The following is a 13,668-nucleotide window of genomic DNA, read 5'->3' on the forward strand; positions in this document are numbered from 1 at the left end:
GTTCGGTTAATTAGACAGAGAATGAGGAAGACTTAGTATTATTCATTATATTATTCTACAATAAATAATATGAAGATCATTTGGATAGTAGGTTCATTGGTCTTACCCTTGAAGTTGTTTGGACAGTGGCTCCATCTTCCTTCTACAACTCCTATCAAGGTTGGAATATCCTAATAGTGATTTAAAATCTCCTAACAAGGACTGATATGTACTGAATGTATTTCATAGACTCCTAACAGGGTCCATCCTCTAACAAGGAATACTTACATTAGTACATCATCTTGTGGGTATCATAGCCACAGGGGTTTTCTCTCTAATCAATGGTTTCCCTATTTAATGTATGTGGCATTATTGTGCATGAGTATCTTGTTAAGGTTTCTAATTATATTACTCATATGGTTAAAGTTTATTAAGGTCAATAATTTTGATAATAGTTGGATAATTGATTCACCCCCCTACCTCCTCTTAGTTAAATTGGTGGACTATATATTCTAACAAGCCTTCTCTCAAATATTTTTAGAAGTGAATTTGGGCCTTGCCATAGCTTTCTTTTTTTAATTGATCAGGACTTTTTTTCTATGGTAATGGGAATGATCCTTTCAAAGATACTTTCAATTGGAGGAGTAGCTATGGTGAATTATGTTTTGATGAGTCTACCAATAATTTCTTAGTACTAAGAAAATTTTTCTTAGTCAATGAGATAAATCTTTTTTGAGTTGTATTTAGTGCAGCATGATAATCCATATTCTCCTCCTCACTTAGGCTTTCCTCTTCATAAGGAAAACATCCAATATGCTCTTGAATTTTCTTTGCGAAGAGGGTGTACTCTGTGTCTGGGGAATTGTTGATGCTCCCACCTCTTTAAGGTATACCTTTAGGTATGTTATTTGATAATATAGACATCTCTTATGGATATCCCTTCCTCTTCATGGAGTTTTCTAAGTGATCATTAGAGTCTGAGGAAATATAAGCCCATCACGCATTTGATGGTGTGTAATTTCTATACTTCAACATTTGATTTATTAGAGTGAATGAGAAAAGAGCATTATGAAAATATGTAGCTTCATTTGATTTGTAATATGTTGATTTGTTAAAGAATATTGAGGAACATTTATTACCCTCCATTATCATAATTCTAATATCCTTTTCAAAAGAATATTCAAGCTAAAATACTTGCTTGTATGTAAGTTCAAAAATAATGCACTAGTAAACCTTCAGAAGTACTAACACTAAATTTAGATTTCAACTAACTATAATTTATTTTTTCTTTTATGATATACTATATTTTTAAAGATCTAAATATTCATAATAGTTAGAGAAACTATATAATGGAATCTATGGCTGACTCTAATTATAATTAGAGTGCTTGCAAGTTGTTATTACACTTTATTGCAACACCCTTTGGCACATTTCAAATTATACATAGATGTAAAAAAGAATTCTTGACAATCATAAACTGGTAGATAGTTCATACAAATAGATATTTATTGACATTGACATTCTATAGAATATTAGTAACATAAAGTGAAAAGCTTTTCAATGATTTACCCATGTTACAAATAGAGTTTACTATCTAAAACTCACAATTAGAATACCCATAGATTGTAGGCAAGAAGCCTCATAGCCTAAAAAAATCACATTGGTATTGCACTCCAAGAATTTAAAAGTGTGGAAAGTAGAGAAGTAAACATGTTGAAGGAACTGTCTTACTATTAGTCTTTTGCTAGGATCCACCTTGAACATCTTCAAGATACAATCCATGCCTACTGAGCATCCCATCTTTTTAGTTGTACTTTCAATCCAATTCTGGAAACCAGACCTCCATCCATGACATCCCAAAATATTTCTCGAAAGTTGCACACATTTTTTTATCATCTCCTAGGAAGAACCTCCCACATGCTAAAATACAATACTTAGCTTCTCTTGTGGACATTTCCCAAAAAATAGGGGTTCTCTTATGACCATCTCTACAAATATGTATCTGAGTGCCCAAACATCAATTGCAAATAAATTTCATTTCTTTTTTTGCATTAATAACTCAAGAGCTCTATTGCACAAGGATGTATATTCTTTCACATTTCATTCCATCACACAATTCTTTTTATCCTTCACCATCTTTTCCAATCCAAAGTCTGCAAGCCTAATTTTTATGCCTCTTTCCTTATTAATAGAGAGGACAATTATTGGGCTTAACATCTATGTGTGCAACACCCATGTCATCATAGTAGCCCATACCACATTAAAGCTCCCACATTAGCCCTTTCACCAAGCCAATCCTATCAATGTTCCTAAAATATAACTAGTTATGGTCATCATGATTATATGGATATATTAATTATCCTCCATGAATAGTTTTCTTGATGAATGACAACATGTCCATATCCATCAACTCCATAGCAATGTAAAAAAATCTCATTTGCATGAGCCATACCCAAATCATCACCATTATCATGGGTTATGGTTAAAAGAAATAATATCTTTTTAATTATTTGACTAGCCATCACAATTATGATGACCATTCCAATAGCTAGTCATCACTTGCACAAAAAACCCATTGCAAAAGCATTTCCATTATGATAGCCAGTCTTGATGAATGAATGTCACTTTTATAGGGCAATTGTCACATTGACATCACAATTACAATGACTAACTAGAAGCATAAACCATAGTTTCAATTGTTACTATTATGACAAATCACCTCCCTATCATAATTTGCAATAGAAAATGTCCATTGGCCATTCCATGGGGGCTAATTCATTGTTCAATAACTAGGGCAATGGTTAGACATCACAATTCAAGTCCAAATGTAGTAGTAATTAATTCATCCACCTCGCTCTCAGTTATCTTGCTGGACTTTACTTTAGATAACAACCAGTATTCGAGGGTCAAGTCCTTAGATAAAAATCATAACAACTTAAGGAGATCAATGGTAGTTTATTTTAGAAAAGAGTGTCCTAAACTATGATAGATGGAAGGAGAATATGAAGACTTATTTTCTACAAATGGGTCTAGGGTATTGGTTAATTTCAAAGAATGGAAAGAAGATTGTGGAAGAAAGAAAACTTGAGGAATGTAATAGAGTTGTAAGAGATCTATTTATGTGCAATATGTTGAAGAAGGAGATTTTTGAAAATAGATTTATAAAAGTATGATAAATGTGTTTCAATCATTGTTTTGTCATTGATGTCAAACCTACTATTTTTTTGGTAAGACAACTGCTTATATGATTTAAGTAGTATCACTTGTTTGATTGATGAAGAGAATTTGATCAAAAGATTTAACAGTAACACCTAGAGGAAAGGTTGAGTTATGATATAAAAAGGAGTACAAGAATTAGCTAAGATAGTGATATCATAGTGCATTGATAATCTAGTTAAGGTCACAAAGGTTGGTTACACTAAGCAAGTTCAAAAGAAGAAGTTAAATAAATTTTATCTACCAAGCTTGACTGAATGGATAGTACATGCTAAGAAAAGTTAGTGCAAGTTGAGCAGAAAATCCTTTGGAGCTAAGTAAAAGTCTATTTTAGTGTATGCCAAGAAAAATAGTGGATGGTGAGTAAATTTTAGTTGATGCCAAGCACTAGTAAACTTTAGTTTGTGCTGAGTGATTTTATAGAGGATGTCAAGCAATGCAGTATGTGATGAGCATCAAAAGAAAGTTAATGTCAAGCATCAACATTATTAGAAATATCATGAATTTGATGGATCTGAGCTAACAAGTTTATCTTCTTGGATTGTGTGAACCATGTGGAAGATAAGATTGATGAGCTAGTGGCACATAATTCATGGTGAACCATTTTGAGGTGAATTCAAAGAGGATTGAAGGAGAACTTTCTAGAAGTGATATGGAAAAAGGGGTAGATTCATTGAATCCTATCTAATCTATCCTAACTCTAAATTGTACAATGGAGAATGAATGAAAAAAGATCTTAATTCTCTATTTATAGGGATGGTTTGTCAAAAGCAAGTGTTTTCATGTGTGAGAACCTAAGGAAGACAATGAGTCAAGGGTATTGCTTCATTTAGTGACCTAATTAAGAGTCTACATCGGCATGCTAAGAAAGAAGGCTTAAGGGTATGGATGCTTGAAGGGTGAACAAGCTACCAGAGTTGAAAAGTGTGAAAGCTAAGAAAAATTGAGGACTAAAACAAAGATCTATAATCTACAAATGGACTTGTAAATTGTTATCAGATCAAGCCTTACTATTACTCTTTAACAATTGTATTAGTCTAGAGTAAATCTTTTGGATTAAAGTTGACCTAATAGTCATTTGTAAATCTTTTAATTAGGTGAAATTCCAAGTGAATGGTCTAAAGTCCTCTAACAAGGTTCACTCCTAACAGGGTGATTGAAATCCTTTAATAGGGTCATATTTAATAGCGTGTATTTTATCCTTTAATAGGGTTGGCCTTTCATAGGCCATCACTTCAGAAGAGTGAAAAAGATTAGCATATTACTGGTGGTTTTTTCCAAAATGGGTTTCCACATAAATCATTGTTTCAAGTGTGTTTCTGAAACTATTATGTTTCATGTTTACATTTCTACAAATTGATTTGACAATAACCTACAAGATTTTAAGTGATTGCATAGTCTTATGGATGCATGCATGATGACAAATATTTTATGGGTTCTCTAAGATGTGAAAAGTTTTATTTATACATTTGGACCTTGGATAACTAATTCACCCCCACCCCCCAGTTATTCTAAAGAATTCCAACAATTGGTATCAAAGCCATCTACTTAAGAGGTTTAGTTTGAAGGTACTAAAAGCACAAAGATCAAGATGTCAAAGAAATGGACCTAAGCTTAATAGAGATAACTTTATTCTATGAAATTTTTTGATGAAGCTACACCTCAAAGGACTTGGAGATCATGCACAATCTAGCATTACTAATGAGCATGTTGATTCTACTAGAGCCCTAACTAGTGAGGATCTAAAAAAAAAGAAAGAACATAACTAGACAATGCTAGAGATTGCTTCTGCCCTAAGCTATGTTGGGTTTGATGATATCAGAAGTCTTGATAGTGCAAAGAAAATGTGGTATGCTCTACACATCATCTATAGAGGAGACATGAATGTTCTAAGAGCCAAATTTGAGAGTCTCAAAGATAAGTTTGATGATATAAGAATGCAAGAAGGTGAAAATATTGCTCAAGGATAAAAGATATCATTAATGCAATAAGAGGAGCTACTAGTACAATAGATGATGATACTATACTAAGCAAAGTTTTAAGAATATTGCTACCTATATATGCTATTAGAGTTTTTTCAATATAAGAACTTGGATGTATACCAAAGAATACTCTATCTCTTGAAGGTCTAGTGGGTAGGCTCATTGCTTTTGAGCTATCTAACTTTGATAATTAGAAACCTAAAAGTATTGAATCTTCTTTCAACGCTAAGCTATCATTGAAGGAACTTGATGAGAAGAAGAAGAAGAAAAAGACAAAGTATGTGTCCAGTGACAATGATATAAATGAGAAGGATGTAGATCAACTTGAAGCACTATTAGCAGGGAGATTTCATAGAGGTAAAGGAAAGTTTAAGGGTAAATTACCTATCATTTGTTTTAATTGCAATGAAGTTGGTCATATTGCTACTAGATCTCTAGAGAAGAAGAACTATAGAGGTGGTGAAAAGTTAAAAAAGTAGAAGAGATGAAGACAACAAGGATTACAAAGACAAATTAAAGAACTCTTGCTATATTTTTGAAGAAGAAACAAAAGATGAATCTGATGAACATCATGATGTAGTGGTGTATGTTGAAATGAAGGATGAATCTAATGAAGATGAGGCAACTGCACTTGTGTCTTATATGAACAAGAATGACATATGGATCATTGACAATGGGTGTTCATTGTTGGAAATATTCAAGACTATGCTAGGTTACTGAGAGGGGAGGGGTCAATCAGTAACCTTAAAAACTTTACCAAATTTAGATCTTAATTGTAATAATTCAATTACCATTTAATTCATTAAATTAGATCTAACTACATGCATGAGAAACTAAAAGTATAAAAAATTCATAACACTTGAACACAATAATTTTGTGACCTAGAAGCCTTCCAAATAGAAAATAAAATTGGGGTGGGGATGATATCCGCAAAACTCCACTACTGTAGTATAAAGTTGGCCTGTTAAGGCTTACAATGATCACTTCTAATGATCTACCCTATTAGGAGCAATTAGGACTACTAGGTCCACCTTGTTAGAGGTTTTACAAACACACAATGAAGTATGCACTCAGTTAAGAGATATGACAAAAGACTGTTAAGTCTACCTTGTTAAAGGATTTGGACTAGTTCACCTATTAGGATGAAATAGTAGATCTCTGACTTACAACTAGATTTTTGATAGAGATTATTTGAAGTGTTGATCACCTTTATGTGATACATATGAGTTTTCTACTCCTTTGCTAATATGGCCTTACAATACACTTTTTCTACTGCTGATTCACATTTGCATGCTTCTATTTCACATTATTTTCACACATCTATACTACCTTGGATATGATATAATACATTACATATATATCAATCCAATTTACATAATTACAAAGTCAGCCAATATACAAGTTAGCACTAGTATTACAAAGTTTTCCCATATGTAGATACTCAGGTTCTAAAGACTAACTTGGCGAAGTTTTGATAATCAACATCCACTGTCACTACTCAGCATCATCATGCATTCAATAGAATTAAAAGCTCGATCCATACTAATCATCTCAATGTAGTCTTGAATTCAATCTGCACTAGTGACTTGGTAGATACCATGTAACTTGGTATAAAGTGAATTACTCATTTACCATGACTGCACTGAGTAAACACTAATCATCACATAGCTCGGTTAACACTAACTTCACTTCACATCAACTACTAGCTCAATAGAAATTGCAAAGCTTGGTAACCACTGAAATGCTTGATAGGAATCATAGAGCTTGGTGGCTACTAAATTACATGGCACACATTGCAAACTATTCAATGAGCTCATTAGCCATACAGAATCTGAATAAGTGTTGTCACTAATAAAAAACTTGACTAAATGTCAACAATCTTCCCCTTTGGCATTAGTGACAAAATCACTTATCGGCCAAAACTTATATACATTATAGTGTGGTACTGCCTTGGTATGGTATACGATTTTTTTTGAGATTTTTCAAATAATTTCTTTGTAAGTATATACAGTATACTATATCTACAAATTATCTACTATATACACTTTCTCCCTTTTGCATGATTCTCCACCATACAATATACATAGTATAACAAGTGTCTCTCCTCCTTTTTGAAAATAATGCCAAAGATCTAATCAAAAATTATTTACATAGAGACACCAACATAGGAAAGAAAATTAGAATGTACCTTAAGTATGAGTGCTAGAGACTTATCCTAGTTCTCTGGCAAAACATTTCATGTATGTAGAGCAACTTGCACTTTTGTAGAGAGTTTTATCATGTGATCTGAAATGGAGAATTTTTTGTCATGGATCAATGTTTTTGAATAAAAAATATGCTTCTACATTGTATCCATGATGGGAAGGATCATATTTTGAATATCTATCAGTGTATACTAAATCCTTGCTTATTCTCTCAACAACTTTGCTTGCATATCTGACAAGAATCTAATTTTCATATGATATGCAGAGCTTGAACTAGGGTCAAGTTACAACTACTGGGCACTAGCCTTTAGATCTTCATCAATCTTTGTCAGTTTTCTCTTTATTTCCTTTGTGAACTTAGTAACATTACACAACTTTCCAAAATGAGATGTTACATTTGTGCAAGAGGTATCAAGATTGGTCAAATTTGAGGAAAGCTCCACTTGCTGAATCGTAATTTGTTGAGCAATGTGCTCAAGCACTTTATTATCAAATTTCTTTTCTTCTTTCTCAATCAATTTATCTTGACCACTGCAATCCTCATTAAACTTCTGGACTATCTCTTCTAATTGAAACAAAATGTTTTGAGAAGTATCAACTTCAACACCTATTTGCTTAGTCAAAATACTCTTGGCATCTTCTATAATTTTATATTCTCTATTTGATGTAGGAGCATCTTGGGTTTGCTTACAATCTTACATGTTTGGAGGGATTTTGGTTAAGTGTTGTGGAACTCGACATACACTAGGAACTCGGCATGGTCTATGGAACTCGACATGGTCTTTGGTTGCTCAACATGGTCTTGGGTAGCTCTGCATGGTCTTTAGTTTGCTTAGCATGGTCTGGAGCTTGACATGGTCTTTGGTTGCTTGGCATGGTTTGGGAGCTCAGAAATGCTTGGAAATTTACAATGCTTGGCCTTTTTTTGTTGACACTTGGCTTGTTCTTGGTTTTTCTTGTTGTCAAGTTGTCTATGAGCTAACTTTTGGCATTTAATTTATGTATTGGTTATTTAATTAGTTTTGTATCTAACTTGTGGCCTGACCTATATTAAATGTAAGGAATTTAATTTAGTTTGTAGTTAGCTAGGCTGACTTGTGGCTTAGTTGGATATAAGTAAGGGGTTTTGTGGATTCTTTAGGGAGATTACTTTATTCCAACATGGAGAAGGGGAGGAAGTGTAGATTCAAATTTTGAAGAGCTAGGGCTAAGGCTTATAAACCTGAGGATTACTTGGTGGACCTAAGGGTACATGTGTGGAATCTTCTTGGTGTTCTTATCTAGTTGTAGGTTTGGACTAGTTAGAATTGACGTGTGGTAACTAGATCTTGCAAGATCTTGCAGAATTGGTTTTATAATTGCTATTTGTATTTGGACCTAACTCGGAAGGCCTTATAGCTAGGCATATTGCATGTAATCAATTATACCTTATGAATAAAATGTTGTAATTTGGTATCAGAACTTGTATTTTTTGCTACTTACTATTGTGTTTCTACTGCATGGTTATTTGTTGGGAGCTAGGATATCTCCTTTGGGGATTCTTCTACCTTGTACTATTTCAGGTGGTATTAGAGTGAAGGTTGTTCCTAAGTGTATAGATAGATCATTGAAGTTGAGGTAATTTTCACCAAGACTTGTGTTGAAGAAGGTTGATCTTGTGGTTGATTGATCTTTTTGATTGGTAGATTTGTTGCTTAAGGTTTTCTAAAATTTTGGAAGATGCCTCCAAGAAGATTGGACCCTAGGGAAATTGCTGATCTTAGTGATACTATAGAAGAATGGATCTTAGAGAAGATGAGAGAAGAATTCAAATTTGAGATTGCATTGATTAAGAGTGACATGATTGCTGAAATTGTAAGTGCTTTAGGTGGTGTACCTAGACATATGGGTACTAAAGATGATTATGAGGAAGCTATTGAAGACTTTGAAGCTACTACATCTAGTGGTGAGGCTAGAACTAATCATATGGAGAGATCTATGGGAAATAGGGTTGCTCAACTTGCATCTCAGTTGAAGCTGAAGCATAAGATGGAGGTTTCTAATTTTTTGGGTACTTTGAATCCTAAAGACCTGATTGATTGGATTAGTGAATTGGAAGACTACTTTGAGCTTGAGAATATTGAGGATCCACTTAGAGTAAAGTTGACACAAACTAAGCTGAAGGGACATGTTGCTCTTTGGTGGAAAGAAATACAAAGAGATAGAGAAGAGGAAGGTGAAATGAAGATCACTAGATGGAAATTGATGGTGACTAAGTTGAAGGCTAAGTTCATTCCTGGTGATTATGAACTTGAGTTGTTTAAAAGGTTGTAGAATCTAAAATAGAAGGATATGACTATGAAATATTATATAGAGGAGTTCTACAAGTTGACTATTCAATCTAGGCATAGGAAATTGTCAAAAGAGCAGGTAGCTCAGTACATTAATGGTTTGAGATTCAATATTCAGGATGAGGTTAGTATGATGAATATTTCTTTAGTTGAGGATGATTATTAGTATGCTTTGAGATTAGAGGAGAATATTCTAGAGTTTTTTTGGAATTTGATTGTGTAGCATTTTTTAGCATCTAAAAAATGCTACACAATTGAATTCCAGAAAAGCTCTAGAATATTATCAATGGATTGTGGAAATCTAATGTCAATAGAGGAGAAGCTAAAGAGGAAAAATCAAGGTATTTCTCAAGGGAAGGAGAAGAAAAATAGTTCAACACAAGCTAAACCAAAGGTAGAAGGTGAACCAAAACCTATTGAACAGAAAAGAAGGACAGGTGGAGGTGGTTTCAGAGGTAATTGTTTTAAGTGTGGTCAAGAAGGGCATAGATCTTTTAAATGTCCGATCGGTAGGAAAACTGCTATTGTGAATAAGGTTGAAGTCTAGAATAGTCAACCTAAGCAAGGAGAGAATTTTTTGTCTCGATGAGTACTAATTGGTGAGAGGGCACTGGAATCTGGTCAAAGAATTAGCTTGTTCAGAACTCGTTGTAAGTCTGGTGGTAAAGTCTACAAGGTGATTGTAGATGGTGGTAGTATGGATAACCTAGTTTTTGAAGAGATGGTTCAAAAACTTGGTTTGAAGAGGATGATTCATCCTTATCCTTATAGGATTGGTTGGTTACAAGGTGAGCATGCTTTGGAAGTGAGGGAGCAATGCCTTGTTGATTTCTAGATTGGACAGTATAAGGATCAAGTGTTGTGTGACATTGTGCATATGAATAGTTGTCATGTGCTACATGGTAGACCTTCATAATGTGATTGTAGGGCTATGAATGATTGTGTTAGAAATGTGATTACTATTGAGAAAGGTGGTAGGAAGTTTTCCCTAATTCCTTTGTAGAATGAAGAGCTTGGTAGGAGGAACCTGAGTATTGGTAGCCGAATTGAGTTGGTAGATTCTGAGAAGGTCAGAGATCAGCATGGAGAGTAGACCTATGGATCACATGTGGTGGATGTGAAGAAGAAGAAGAAAAACAAGGGAAAGAATGCACAAGTTGAAGACTTGGAGGACATGTATGTTTAGAACCAATTTGGGATTTATGTGTTGAATCCCAGAAGATGTTCTTCTAGCTACTGAGAACATCTTTTTTGAACCTAGGGTCTCTGGTGTAGGACCATCATGGGTTTTCTTACAATCTTGCATGTTCAAATGGATTTTGGTTAAGTGTTGTGGAACTTGGCATACACTAGGAACTCAGCATGGTCTATGGAACTCAACATACACTGGGAACTTGGCATGGTTTGTGGAACTTGGCATGGTCTAGAGCTTGCCATTGTCTTTGGTTTCTTAGCATGGTCTTGGGTAGCTCAGCATGGTCTTTGGTTGCTCGGCATGGTTTGGGAGCTTGGCAATGCTTGGAAATTTACTGGTGCTGGCCTTTGTTTTGCTAAAACTCAGCTTGGTCTTGGTTTTTGTTGGTGTTGAGTTCTCTATGAGCCAACTTTTGACATTTAATTTATGTATGGGTTCTTTAATTAGTGTTGTAGCTGACTTGTGGCTCGACCTATATTAAATGTAAGGAATTTAATTTAGTTTTTAGTTAGCTAGGTCGACTTGTGGCTTAGTTGGGTATAAGTAAGGGGTTTTGTGGAGTCTTTAGGGAGATTTTTTTATTCCAACTTGGAGAAGGGGAGGAAGTGTAGATGAAAATTTTGAAGAGCTAGGGCTGAGGCTTATAAACTAGACGATTACTTGGTGGACCTAAGGGTACAAGTGTAGAATCTTCTTGGTGTTCTTATCTAGTTGTGGGTCTGGACTAGCTAGAATTGGTGCATGGTAACTAGATCTTATAGGATCTTGCAGAACTAGTTTTGTAATTGCTATTTTTATTTGGCCCTAACTTAGAAGGCCTTATAGCTAGGCATATTGCATGTAATCAATTATACCTTATGAATAAAATGTTGTAATTTGGTATTAGAACTTGTATTTGTTGTTTCTTGCTATTTTTTTTATGTTGCGTGGTTATTTTTTGGGGGCTAGGACATCTCCTTTGGGGATTCTCTTACCTTGTACTACATCATTGTCTCTCTCCTCTCCCAATTTCTTCTACATGGCCTTATTTTGGAGGAGTTGACTAGCCATATGCATTTGATCTACAATGATAATATCAAAATCCTATTTGGGAATCTCAACCTCCTCATCTAGGTCTATATCCTCCTCTATCTCCTTTCCTCTACTCAAAAATCTTGTACTCGGTTGAGCCTTAGGTTCAACTGTCCTTGTACTTAATGCCTTTGAATCCAGAATGGAAATAATTGTAGAGATAGTAGGACTAGTAGTCAAAATTGATATAGTGCCAACAATGGAATACTAACTAGAATGCTTGGTGAATCCAAAATTGAAGTACTTAAAGAAGTATTAAAATTATAGAATCCAAAATTATAGAACTCAAAAATGTACTTAATATAGAAGAACACAAAATTGTAGAACGTATTGTACTCATTGTTGATGATGCTAACTCAGGAGGTGATGAAGAGGGAGACTACAACTTAGTAGATGAAGTAGCAGACACTTCTATCAGTGATGTGCTAAGTTGTGAGGGAGCAAGGAGTGATTGGACATTTGATGTATCTATTATGGCCACAATAAAACTTGTTGAAGTTGTCTCTGAGCTTGATGATGCTACAAGTTTGCTTGGAAAGTGACGAAGTGAGGCAACGATTCTAGCTGCTATCTTCATAGGATTAGTTTCCTCATCATCTTATTTATCTTCCTCGGTAGCTTCTTCCTCCTTATCTTCTTCAACTTCTTCATTGTCAAAATGTGTTGGCTCAGTTTATGTTTCTTCTTCCTCATCATCACTATCATCATCCTTGACTTCTACTAGGAAGTCACTTTTTTTATGCAAGTGATAAACATTCTTCCACATACTTGTGGCATTCTTGACCATATTCTATATATCCTTTATCAAAATTAAACAAGTATTAAATCTAAGAGTCATATTGTCTTCATTTTTTTTTATGGACTCTTTTACCTCAGCATCTGTGATGCTTGGTAGCAACTGCCTTAGGGTTTGTGCAAAGATATCTTTAGCTATCTGCATAGCAAAATCCCATCTTGGCTTTACTTTCTCTAATAATTCATTAGAGATCTAGGAGGCTATCTAATTAGGGGAATACTTCCATTTTCTAATCATGGTTAGCACCAATTCTTCAACTTGTTTCTTCTTAGTATCTATCCTAGTTTCATACTTCAATGATTTGAAGTTGGTTATGCATACACCTTCTTCTAATTGTTTCAATATTTCTTGGAAGGTGGGAGGAAGTTTGCTAAAGACAATTTTATTGCCTTTCTTCTTGGATCTCCTAGTAAAAACTATAGTGGATGGCTTGGTGATGATCACCTTGCTTTTCTTCTTCACTGGCTCTTCCTCCTTTTTTGACTCCTCTTCATCCTCTATTTCTTCAAGATCTTCTCCCACTAATACATTTGGAGTGAAATTGTGATGGAAATTTGTGATGGTGGGAAAATGTTATGTGTTTTTGGCTCTCTTTTTTCAATTATAACTCGACAACATTGCAATTGCGACGCTAACGGGATATAAGAAAAAGAAAAGAAAAAAATGTTGCTCATTTGGGATTAGATCTACCTGAATCGTCGGTCAAGGCTAGGCTTGCTGTAAATTTGGTGAATGTTGTTGCTATGGTAAGGGGAAATGAGGGTTTGTGCTTTGGATTTATCATATTATGCCCCTTTTTTATGATCAATGGTTTTCACTTTTTCGCTTTGGGATTTTCATTTGTGTAAACATTTTGAGTATCCTTTCAAAAACATATCGTTTCTTGTCTAATGCA

General features: G+C 34.4%; 2 pseudogenes; both read right to left on the bottom strand.

Moving 5' to 3' along the window:
- Nucleotides 1-1,634: 1,634 nt before the first annotated feature.
- Nucleotides 1,635-2,446, bottom strand: LOC149546165 (uncharacterized; annotated as a pseudogene).
- Nucleotides 2,447-2,787: 341 nt separating this feature from the next.
- LOC149546166 (auxin-induced protein 5NG4-like) overlaps nucleotides 2,788-13,668 on the bottom strand; it is a 59,931-nt pseudogene continuing 49,050 nt past the window's right edge.

The sequence above is a fragment of the Cupressus sempervirens genome, chromosome 7, assembly GCF_028749045.1.
Source record: "Cupressus sempervirens isolate cs-2001-9-10 chromosome 7, ASM2874904v1, whole genome shotgun sequence".
NCBI lineage: Eukaryota > Viridiplantae > Streptophyta > Pinopsida > Cupressales > Cupressaceae > Cupressus > Cupressus sempervirens.